Source organism: Lynx canadensis, chromosome C1 (genome assembly GCF_007474595.2).
Source record: "Lynx canadensis isolate LIC74 chromosome C1, mLynCan4.pri.v2, whole genome shotgun sequence".
Taxonomy (NCBI): domain Eukaryota; kingdom Metazoa; phylum Chordata; class Mammalia; order Carnivora; family Felidae; genus Lynx; species Lynx canadensis.
The window spans coordinates 154,195,545-154,207,772 of record NC_044310.1 but is presented as its reverse complement, the minus strand read 5'-3'; the positions used below and the strand labels follow the sequence as shown (position 1 = coordinate 154,207,772).

The 12,228-nt window shown below is 37.0% G+C and overlaps 1 protein-coding gene across 1 annotated transcript in view; it reads right to left on the bottom strand.

Annotated features, from left to right (window-relative positions):
- The window catches only part of CSRNP3 (cysteine and serine rich nuclear protein 3), a 210,885-nt gene that overhangs the window by 186,214 nt on the left and 12,443 nt on the right, over positions 1-12,228 (bottom strand). Inside the window, exon 2 of the mRNA XM_030327183.1 lies at positions 6,909-7,079. The gene's annotated coding sequence lies outside the window, so the exon portion shown is untranslated. The remainder of the gene's footprint in view (positions 1-6,908; positions 7,080-12,228) is intronic.

The following is a 12,228-nucleotide window of genomic DNA, read 5'->3' as shown; positions in this document are numbered from 1 at the left end:
TTTTTCCTATAAGTATGCACCTGTTGAAGGTAACTTCAATTGTATCCAACAATCTTAATTTTTATATAGTTAATTAGCCCATTTAAGTCTATTCATGTCATGTTTAAGATGACAAATCATTTGATCAGTTAAGCATATTCTTTCTCAATATAAGTCATGAACATGCCAATCAAAAATAAATTTATTTAGGACCTAACATTATGAGAATGAAATAAAATAATTTGTTTAAAGCATCTATCACAATGCCTAGCAAATTATAAAATGTTTAATAATGCTTGTCATGATTATTACCGTTAAGCACTGTGGGGCAAATACAGGATGCAGCCCTTACAATCAAGAAGTTTAAAATAATTGTAATGATAAATTGCAACCATTTTCCATATTGTGGCTAAAAAGCTTGTGAATTCTTAAAAAAAAAAGAAGAAGAAGAAAGGTATTCTGTTGAAAATAACAGTATTTATTTAAGCTGCATTTATCCTTTTTGGATTCATTCATTTTTAAATTGAAATGTAAAAAAGTAAAAAAAAAACTTATTTACTTCATACTGAGGAGAATTTTTAAGTATATGTGCTTCTTTATTAGTGCCCATATATTACTTAAGTTTATGCCTTAGATCTTCTTTTGCAGCCTAACTTTATGCATATTTTAAAAAATCTAGGTCAAATGTATGGTATATATGTCTTATGTAGCCATGATCTTAGCATAGCATTTAATTTTAGTGTTGACTAATGACCATTATAATTGTCAGCATAATGTTAATTATTATGGAGGTAAAAAATTCTTTTTTTTAAAGTTTATTTATTTATTTTGAGAGAGACAGTGCACATGCAAGCAGGGAAGGGGCAAAGAGAGAGAGAATCCCAAGCAGGTTCTGCACCCTCAGCACAGAGGCTCATACAGGGCTTGAACTCACAAAAGGCGAGATCATGACCTGAGCAGAAATCAAGAGTCAGATGCTTAAATGATGAAGCCACCCAAGAACTTTAAAATGTGTGTGTATCTGAAAATGTATATAAATCTAAAATATGTACTACTCTCTCCAAGCTAAAATGAGGGTTGTCATAGAAACAGCAAACAGCAAAAAGTCTGATCAGACATAAGAAGATCATGGACAATATCTTTGAAGAAACTGTGAAATAGGACAGGCTATATTAGAAAAAGTAACTATGTTTAAAATTAATCATCATTATTTCTTCCAAACCAACTTTCTCAGGGATAGCACTAAATACTGCAAACCCTGGAATTGTTAAGATTTAAATTATGTAGGTTTTTTTAAATGTAAAAGATGTAAGCATTAGAGCATATTAAAGATGAAATATATTAAGTATTCTTCAATATGAATATTTAAAAGTAATTTTATTAATATGATTTCGTACTAAGTATGTACATTTTTTTTATCTCACAACAGATCCATTATCATCCAATCTTGGTATAAAAATATATAGTATTAAATGCATTTCGGGTCTTCACAATATCACAGTTAATGACACTCACTATTGCATTTCATTCAGAAACATCTAGTGCTTTCAGCACTCTGTCTAGCAATCTTCACTAGCTTTCATGATGCTTTGTAAACTGTTTTAATAAAGTTTGCTTTTTGGGGGTCTTTTTGTCATGCTAATTAAGACCACTGCAGCTATCCATTAAGGATCTTAAAGTGATTTAATAGTTCATTATGTAAATCAAGTTTCATAACAGTTCATTCAAAGTCCTAGAATTGTAAATTACATAAATCAATCTTTATTACTATTCTATTAAAATATTTGTGAGATAAGATAAAAACAAATGCAAAAAACTGAGCATCAATTTCAGTTTTAATTCATTATACTTTCCTACCTGAAAATTAAATATCATTTAAAAAATCTCTTTCTAGTTTTTATGTGCTGGCCTTTGAAAATGAAGTATTTATCTTTTGTTATATTTATTATGATTGTTCATTCTTCATTACGTGTAAAAACTATACTTTTAACCCTAATCCAACTGTCAAATGAATTCAGTAAACTTGAGACATTTAACTATTCTAGTTCATGCCAGATCACTGTAGCTGAACATATAAGACATATGCTACAACAATTCTGTGGCCCTAAAACATTCCCAGTTTACTCCCAAATTCCTCAGACAAAAAAAAAAAAAAAAAGGAACATTTTCAGAGTACAAATATGTACTTTCCAGAGTGAAATGGTTAAATATCACAGCCAATTCAGAAATAGCACCGTTTCCTTTTTTTTTTTTTTTTTTTTTTTTTTAGCAGGACCAGATTTAATTCTTTTCTGCATTCACATGCACACAAATACACTTCCCTCGAGCTGTCAGAAAGCATCAGATTGCCTAATCTGCATGATGAATTTTAAAATCTTTTGAGAAACACAAGGACATTTGCTTCAGGCACTATGATTTCATCGTCACCATCATAAACAACAAGTATAAAGCCAGTCAACCTCTGGTATTCAAACCAAAGCCAAAAGATTATGGGACTTAGAAGTGGTTGGTAGGATTTTAATCACCTAAATTTCACTTGGATCCATTTTTGAAGTCATGACATTGTGCAACTGGGCAATCATCTACTTATTGTCTATGACTATTCCTACGTGACCCCAAAATAAGGATGTAGTTCTTATTAAAAGGTTTATAAAAAATGCAAATACTCTATGAAATATTTGTAAAGAAATTACATTATCAGATGAAAATATTCTGGTCGTTAATGTGAAGACAGGGTCTCTAATATTTAATAGCAACTATAATTCTTGTACTTTTATGAAATACAGCTACAATATCAATTCCACCTATAGACATCCTGAGTAAATAACAGATGTGGGAAATCGGAAGAGTTTCTATGATATATTTTGGATCCCATGCTAATAGGACTTTATCACTTGAATAATGTGAGAAATAGTACCATTAATACCACTAGAACTACCCACATTGACTTTTTAGTGGTAGCTAACTGAGAGTTAAAACCACAAACAATAAGTGTTGTTTTTCTAGATTCACTGTGATATTGATATAAAAAAAATTTATTTCAAATTCAGACCAATTGTGCTTTTAAGATTAAAGCCAAATTTAAGTTTCTCAGGGCTTAAAACAAACAAGCAAATATAAAAGCCAATTCTGTACCTAGGCAGCAAAATGGAATATAATTACTGCATTCAGTCAGAAGCTGTGACTAAGTGAGTCTAATCGAAATGCAAGGTAAGTGCATTTCTGAAGTCTTGAATTATTGAACAAGTAATGTAGGGTCCTGGAGTTCAAGGGATAGAAAGATATCATTATCTTTTTTTTTTTTCCCAGGGAGTCCAGGATGCCCATTCACCCCTCTGGCAAAAGTGGAATGTACAAAGGCTTTTACTTTTAAAGTAAATGAAACAACCCTGTATTTGTTAGCTGCTGTTAAAGATGCACACTGCATACCTCATCTCATCTTCTTTTCATTGTAACGTTTTCACATTATCACAAGCAGCATTATGTCACCAAGACGAACCAATTTCCTTCATGTAAATGTAAAACAACATGTTTGCTGTAAGATATTTCCATCAATGTCAGTGATGTACAAGGTAAGTCTCAACAGTCTGCCCTGTCACTTACTTACAGAAAGGGGAAGGGAAAGTGTTCATTCACAGTCAAATTGAATTCTCTGTCCACTATTTCTTTTGCTCATTGAATGTATTCATAAACTCATCACTGGCACTATATTATTATATCCAGAAGATACTAACTTTCACCACAACACTAACTGAAAAAAAAAGAAAAAAAAAAAGGCAAGAGGTGATGAAATGCTAAACACCTTTACCGAAAGGTAGGCTCATTCGATTTCTAAGAGGAGGTGGCACAAAAGGTACAGCCAATGTCTCTCTGTTGATTAGATGGGTCCCTCGATCTAGTCAGTGATGTAAAAGACCCATCGGAGAGCAGCACAGTTTAGTCGAAAGGTAGACTCTGAGGATCTACTATAAAGTCCTATAGCAATAGCTGACATTTGGATCCTTGTCTAGTTACTCTCGCTGGGCCTCAGTCTCCACGTATTTAAAATAAGAAACACAGTCTAGATGTTCTCAAAGTCCTTACTAGTACTAACACTCTTTGAATTCAAATTGAGGGTTGACTCTACTATTGTTTTTGTCTTATACTGTTACATAGTGTTAAATTCTCTCAAAAAATTAAAATGGGTTTTCTTCCTCAATTTGCCCGGCTTTATGAAATAATTAGTAAAGTTTCATATTGATGATTAGGGTAAGAGCAGCTCACAACAATAGGAAATCATCCGTAGGTAACATTTTCCAACCATTTTTCCTTACTCTCCTCCCCATTGTTTATCTCAAATCATGGTGCTGATCACACATTCAATTACAAGTTGTTCAATGATGCATATCACTTCCTTACAGAGTAGTATCAGCAAACGTTTCCCTCAAAACCCCTGAAAATTTACTAAGAAAAGGACATTAACAACAGTGCTGGAAGAAGGCTAATGAAACTCTGAACCTACTCTCTTTATCAGCCTGACTTCTCCTCTGTGCACACTGGACACCTCTTCCTCCACAGACTCTTGTGATGGTTATAAAACAGAAAAGTTGCGAACAGATGTCAAAATAGCTATCAAATAGTTTATTTGATCAAAATAAAACCACTCTCCATTCAAACTTTTACCCTTCAGGGTGTTCAGGTACTTATAACAAGTGTCTAGCCTATAATTTTTCAAACTCCTCTAAGCCACCAGAACATCACTTTCATCTGGAAAGCATCTTGAGCCACAATTGTGAGACCTGATGGTGTTTAAATGAACATTATAGGTACTTTGTGAACTCACAAGCTATAGAAATCGATGGGTATCTTGCATAGAGAGTCCTACAATTGATTTTTCCAGGAGAGAGTCAATTTGTAACTTTAGGAGAGACATAGACACCAGGGAGGTTGAAAGCATGCTGAAGGTTTAAAAAAAAACAACACTGGCATGTGGAAATTGCTGCACTGGATGAGGTGGTATCTCAAAGAAATAGAGTCTAGATTGATGATGTTTTTTAGGAGTGGCTAAAGGGAAAAAGTTGAAACATTCTAGGCAGCTCCTGTGGCATTCCGGGCTTAGAGAAGGAGAGCTCTCCAAGGTACACAGGCAAGGTGCTTAATAGGGTCCCTGAGGGTCTTGAAATTAAATATATACTAAGGATAAAGATATCCAGTAGATGCATTCTCTCTGGCTTTTAAAGTTGTCTGAAATTACGAAAAAAAAATTATGTATTTCATACTTGAAATTTGCCAAGAGAATAGATCCCAAGTGTTCTCACCACCACCAACAACAAAAAATGTAACTATGTAAGGTGACAGAATGTTAATTAGCTTGATTGTGGTCATCATTTCATAATGCATACATATATCATGACATCATGTTGTAAACTTTAAATAGGTGCAATGTTTATTGTCAAAAAAAGACAATTATTGCAAAACAGAGAGAGAAAATTATCTAAATTGAATCCATTCATTCAATAAAGGAGTCTAAGTATCATTCAATGCTCAGCACTTTTCTAGGCACTGTGGGTGACAGCAAGGGGGTGTGCCATCCACAAGGGCTACAGTCGCTTAGAGGAAGGGGGGAAAGGCTTTAGATAAATCACAAACAAACCGATCCACCCAAAACCCACTGATTGACAATAACCTTTCCATGTAACTAAAGAATCTCATTCTCAAAACAACTATTATGTTATCCCTTCTTCTAAGTGTTTATCTCCTCCTTACTTTTTATACTTCCCACAAGTTCATAATAGTGGTACTTTAGTCAAGAAATAAATAATACAAAGACTAAACAATCTTATAAAATTATACCTACTTTTATTCTAAATGCTTCTAACAATGATGAGAGAGAATTCATAAATATCAAACAAACCTTTGAATTCTTCGGAGTAGAGGAAAGAGGGTAAAAATGGAATTTCAGGGGTCATAGAGCCACACGGCAAGATCATCAGTGTGAATATTAAAAGGTTGTTTTGATAAGCTAAAAATCCCCAAACCCACACGCCTCAGAAAAATAATACTAAAAAAGCTATTATGGAAAAAAACCCTTCTCTTTTGTATTGGATAATTTTTAGCTTTACGTATGGAATGGTGCTTTAAAAGGAAGTTTATACCCATCATCCTATGGGACTTTATTTGACCTTGTTTAGTTTTGCTTTGTATGATTAACTTCTAAAACTAATTTAGAGATCCCTCTTTCCCTAATGACTGGGATTGAAGGCACACAGAGATGTTGGAAAGATTCACCTAATCCAAAATCAATCAATGTGTACCAGTTATAGGGAAGGCAGTTTGAAATGGCTAGAATTTTAAGTTAGAACATACTACATACCATACCAAATGATGCTGTTCACATTAACTGCTTAGGAAAGGTATATGCGTGCGGAAAGCTGCACTTACTGTAGTGCATGAATCTGGCCTCAAGTTTGAGGTTTACTAGTATTCTAAGAACAATAGTAGCTGATGGCTTTCAGGGCTTTGATTTCAGAGCAGCATTCTTTTAAAAACAAACATCGTTTTCTCATGTAGGAAATACATGTGGTGTACTCAATACTGCTAATTCCACAACTCATTGACCAGTATTATTAGAATTTCAAAAGAGCTCAACTGATCAGATTTTGAAATGGATTTGAGATGGATTTCCGAAAGCTGAAGGTGCATACGAGATCATTTTCAATTGCTTACCTTCAATCGGACACGTTTCTGCCTCTCATACCTACTCCATAGAGATGAACAGAAGGATACCATTGAGATTTAATTAAACAAAATGATATCACATTTTACAAATACGTCTGATATGATGAAAAACTTGGAGCAGATAAAAGGCAGTGGATAAAGATAGAAACTCCAGGAATCGACCATACAACACACTTTAGAGTACAGCCTGAAATATGGCTTCGGATACTCACCAGTGAAAAGATTACAAGTGGACAGATTGACACTATCAACACTGTCAGCACCGTCACAGCTAAAAACTTCATCATCTGATTCCTGCACAGAGCAGCAGGGTAAAGAGCCGTCAATTTCTTCCAACTTCCCCTTTAAAATTCCACTCATAGCTGCAGCGCTGTCACATGTACCTGTAACAGGAACGGGAACAACAGAGCGTTGAAACATTTGACCACTGCATGGTCTAAGTCTCCAAATCGGTTTTTGAGGCTGCAATTTTTTGACCCACATCGACCACATCATCATATCCGTGCAGAAATTATTCTTTCCGTAACGTTTGAAAGCACTGAAAACAATTCTACCCTGATGCATTGTTATTTGCATTCTCTCTTTTGACTAAGGTATTTTATATGAAAAAATCAAATTTAAGAATGTGGAATCAGAGTACTGCAAAGGAAATATGGTTCAGTGTTTTGAAACGTCAAAACAGGAGTCAATTACACTTATTTGATTTGTTCTAGTAAATCGTGTACTGTCATTGACAGAGCCAGAGTTCAGAACAAAACGGATCACTCACTTGCATGCTGTCATACCCAGAGCATACTGATTAGGGCATGTCTATCTTGCTTGGGATTTCTTTTTTTCTTGGGTACAAAGGCATCCACTTTCCTGGGGCTCTTTGTCCGTCAAAAATCAAATTGGTTGCTAGGAATGACTATACCTGCAGAATTCAGATGCCTTATCATGTTTCCAGTCAATTCAGCATAGCTACAGGGAATATTTGAGTCCTATGCCAACGAAGCTGGCTGAATAGATCGTATGCAGGGTAAACCACAGTCTCTAAATCTTTTACTGGATAAAATATTAATTTGAGTCTCCTTACTCTCTGTATCAAGATGGCCAGTGAAAGACAGTCAGAGGTAGCCAGATGCATTTAAAAATTTTGTTAATGCCAATTTAGACAAGTCAGTAAACCTCTGAGAATAATAATTTCTTCATAGTTACAGAGTAAGTGTTAAGATGATCAGTGGCTGCAAACACAAATCCCGCCAGTGGCAGGGAACCTCGGTGAGTAAAGAGGGTCAGATGTAATAAAATCATGAAGTCACCTCAGTCCTCTTTTTTGTCTACTGTTGTTTGTAACAAAGGTATCAAGAAATGCTCCTCTACCCTACTGAGACAGGGAAACTAAGAGAATCCATGAAAAACTACTTTTTTGTTGTTGTTGTTCCTTTTCCTGCTTTTATTCTTGCTAAGACTTCTATATCTACAGCTTATACATGCCTTATAGAACAGATAATGTATGTCCTACTTACAAAGGTCAAGGAGTTAATAATTTCTTTGGAGTCTTCCAGCATGACAGATAACATCTAAGGAGTGACTGGGCAGGGTTGTCCAAGACCACCGACTCACTAAGACACGTAGCTCCGGGGCATAAGTCACTCATGGAGGATATCTCACTAGTTTTTGTTCCCGATGCCTGAGAAGACATGTGTACCCGACTACAATCCTCAGTAAAGACCCCAGACCGCAAGCAAAGATGAGACTCACTCTCCTTTCCAAGTCTCCTGGATGCTCTGTCCATATCTACACTCTCTTTACATCTTCAGTAAACTCTGATCTCTCTTCCTCTTGGCTCACATTGGATTTCTATCTTGTGCAAAGCCAAGGGCCCTCTTGGCTCGTTCTGAGGGGCCCCTCTGGATTCTCAGACCTGGCTAGTTTGCATCACTATGATAGCATAGGCACCCTAATAAATGGTCTCACAGCCAAGGAGAGAGCCAGTAGTAAGTAGTATAAACTGTGGTGAAGTAGAGATGCACACGCAGGCCAAAGGGGGCAGCTGCTACTCAGGTCGATGTCATTTCCCCACGCTTTCCCAGTTTCAGCTGCTCTAAAACCTGGCCAACACCCCCATTTGCATTCAGAAGCAGTCCTTCGCACCATTAGGTTTTACGTTCCCTATCCCCCTTTCCCTTATTAATCTTGTTTATAAAATTAAAGGAGCAATTTTTAGATTACATTGTAATTTAGAGCCCAACTTGGACTTTGGCTCTACAATAAGGACAAAGGATGGTCGGATATGTGACTCCAAAGGGTTAACAGACAAAGAAATCAAAACCTTCTCTTTTCCAATCACCCAGCACAATACCCGAAATGCCTTTGCTAGAAAATATCAGCTGGAGGAACAAACTGATTTTATAAGATGCTGCACAATATATGCTACCAAGGAAAGGTAATATGTTAAGCCATTATACCTCAGGATGGCACTCCTATCTATGCCTTTTGGTAATACAGAACAAGTCTAACTAGAGTGACTTTCTTAAAAAGGTAGTGACCTTGGGTCCTTGTGCCTCTCACTGACCTCGCAGTCTCCTTCTGTTGCAGTAGTGACATTTCCTTGGGATGTACTTGTTCCAAGTCCTGCTCACTGGCTTCCTCTGTTTCTGTATTTTCTGATTCCTCATATCCCCAGCTGACACATGGCTTTGGCTTTGACAGATCTGCTTCTACTTCATTGTATCCTGCAAGTCTCAACTCTGAATACTAATTGACTCATTCTTTCCATTATACCTAAATGCTAATTGTTGAGAAAGTGAATCCGAGTGCCCTCATTTAGTCATTCATGCCATTCTATAGAAATGAGATTTGTTTGGGGTGCACTGGGTGGCTTAGTCAGTTAAACAGCCAACTCTTGACTTTGGTTCAGGTCATGTTCTCACAGTTCATGGGTTTGAGACCCACATCGGACTCTGCACTGACAGTATGCAGCCTGCTTGGGATTCTCTCTCTCCCTCTCTGCCTCTCCCTCACTCGTGCTCTTGCTCTTGCTCTCTCTCGCTCTCTCTGTCAAAAATAAACTTAAAAAAGGGGCGCCTGGGTGGCTCAGTCAGTTGAGCATCCGACTTCAGCTCAGGTCATGATCTCGCAGTCTGTGAGTGTGAGTTCGAGCCCCGCGTCGGGCTCTGTGCTGACAGCTCAGAGCCTGGAGCCTGTTTCAGATTCTGTGTCTCCCTCTCTCTCTGCCCCTCCCCTGCTCATGCTCTGTCTCTCTGTCAAAGATAAATAAACATTAAAAAAATTAAAAAAAATAAAATAAAATAAACTTAAAAAAAACAAGAAATGAGATTCGTTTCCTTTCTGCCCTTAGTTTAGAGGTTAATTATTTATCTAGTAAACGTCTGTTGAGCTTCTATCAGGAACTACTGACTATCTTATCATTAAAATGATAAAGTAACAATACAGGAAAAAAATTATTTTCTCTAATGGTGTTTCTTTACTGGGTGTTGTTGGAGAAAGGAGTAGACACATAATAAACAGATAAACAAATTAAATATATACTATGTCATATGGAGATCAATGTTATGGAGAAAAATAAGCAGTTAAGTGGTATAGTGATTACAAGGTTGGCCAATTGAGAACATTTCATTTTTAATTGATTGGAGAGCTAATGTCACAGTGGGGAAGCAGCAATGAAGACACGGGGGTGATAAGGAGGCCAGCCATTTTGACATGCAGTGGAAAAGCAGTCCAGGCCAAAAAAAATGGTGTGTGCCCAGTCTTGGGCTGGGCACAGTGAGCAATCAGGTTAGACAGGTATTGGGGCTAGATTGCGTAGCACCTGTGAGGGCTTCAGCTATTACTCTACATATGATGGAGGCCACCACAGGGCTTAAGTCATGGAGTGACAAGATCAGACTTATATTTTTAAAGGTGTACTCATTAGCCTGTTATTTCATAAGAAAACACAGCTCCATGGTAGAGGAAAAGCATGGGAAAAGGGAAAGGTCTGAAATTAAGGAACACACCTAGAGAAGACTTAGTGACTCAGATGAACAGGTAAAGTCAGAAAACCTGACCAGTCAGAGGGCTGGAAAGGTCATAGTTTCTTTTGGGGGTGGGGGAGGAAGAATTTAGAAAAAAGTTAGAAGGGGAGGGGAGTCAAAGTGCTTCCCAAAACAAAATGATTACTTGATTTTTTCCCTATAACTACCTCTGTCTCTAGATTTACCAATTATTTTATGACAGTGAAGGCCATCTTATCTGCCAGGTTTCAAATAGGACCAACTCAGATACATTGGTACCACTTTGTGATGTTGTTTATAAGTGTTCATTTATTACTATAAAGGAATATTTCTTTTAGTTTGGCAGAGAAGATGGAATAAGTCGATGATTACCAATATGCATGGGAAAACGGAGACAAAAAGTTAATAACTATTTTATTCACCATCCTCTCTAAAGTTGCTTATTCAAAATTTTTAAAAAGTCAAACATACAACCACTACCTGCTACCTCAGGGATTATAGGACTCTGGCTCTGTTTGAAAGTCAGGCAGGCTCCAGCTAAAAATGTCACTTGGTGACCTAATATAACCATCCATTATTTGGTTGAGGTGACTCTCTTATCTTCAAGTGACTTACAGAGGTTTTAGAATAATTGCAGAAAAGCTCCTAAAGACTAAAAGCTGTTGATGGATTTTTTTTAATGTTGATATACTCTATTAGTTACAGGAAACTATATGGAAATTTTTCCTTAACTGATATGAAATCTATAAAAATAATTGTGTGGATCATATTTATGCTTCTAGTCCTCTTGGCCCTGAAGAGTCTTGGACAAAATCATTAAAGAGAGATTGGATCAGATGACTAGATAGCTGAGGAAGCACAAAGAAAGGGTGGGGAAAATGTCCCAAAGCACAACAGACCCTTGTTGAGAGAGATTTCATCCTACAGATTGTGTTTGTCAATCTGATTCCACTGGAGTGTGCTCTGTTGTAGTACTAAAACTGCAATGCTACAATTATTACCATGACAACAGATGATGCAGGAGAAGCTACATTGTGAGAGATGAAGATCCACACCTCCCCCCCCCCCCCCCCCCCCCCGCCCCATTCAGATCTCTGTAGTAAGAGGTGGGAAGGAAGACCAAAGAAAAGTTATTGTGTGTGTCCTTGGATGAGTTTTTCCATCCACATAGTTAAGTGGAAGCAGTCCTAAACAATATTGGGGCGCCTGGGTGGCGCAGTCGGTTAAGCGTCCGACTTCAGCCAGGTCACGATCTCTAGGTCCGTGAGTTCGAGCCCCGCGTCAGGCTCTGGGCTGATGGCTCAGAGCCTGGAGCCTGTTTCCGATTCTGTGTCTCCCTCTCTCTCTGCCCCTCCCCCGTTCATGCTCTGTCTCTCTCTGTCCCAAAAATAAATAAACGTTAAAAAAAAATTAAAGAAAAAAAACAATATTAAGTCACCCCATGACACAGAATATTGTTTTAAGAGTATATGGCTGGCTGGAAGAAAATGTTAGCAAACAGGAACGTATGGATGACTTAATTTACATTTTCAAG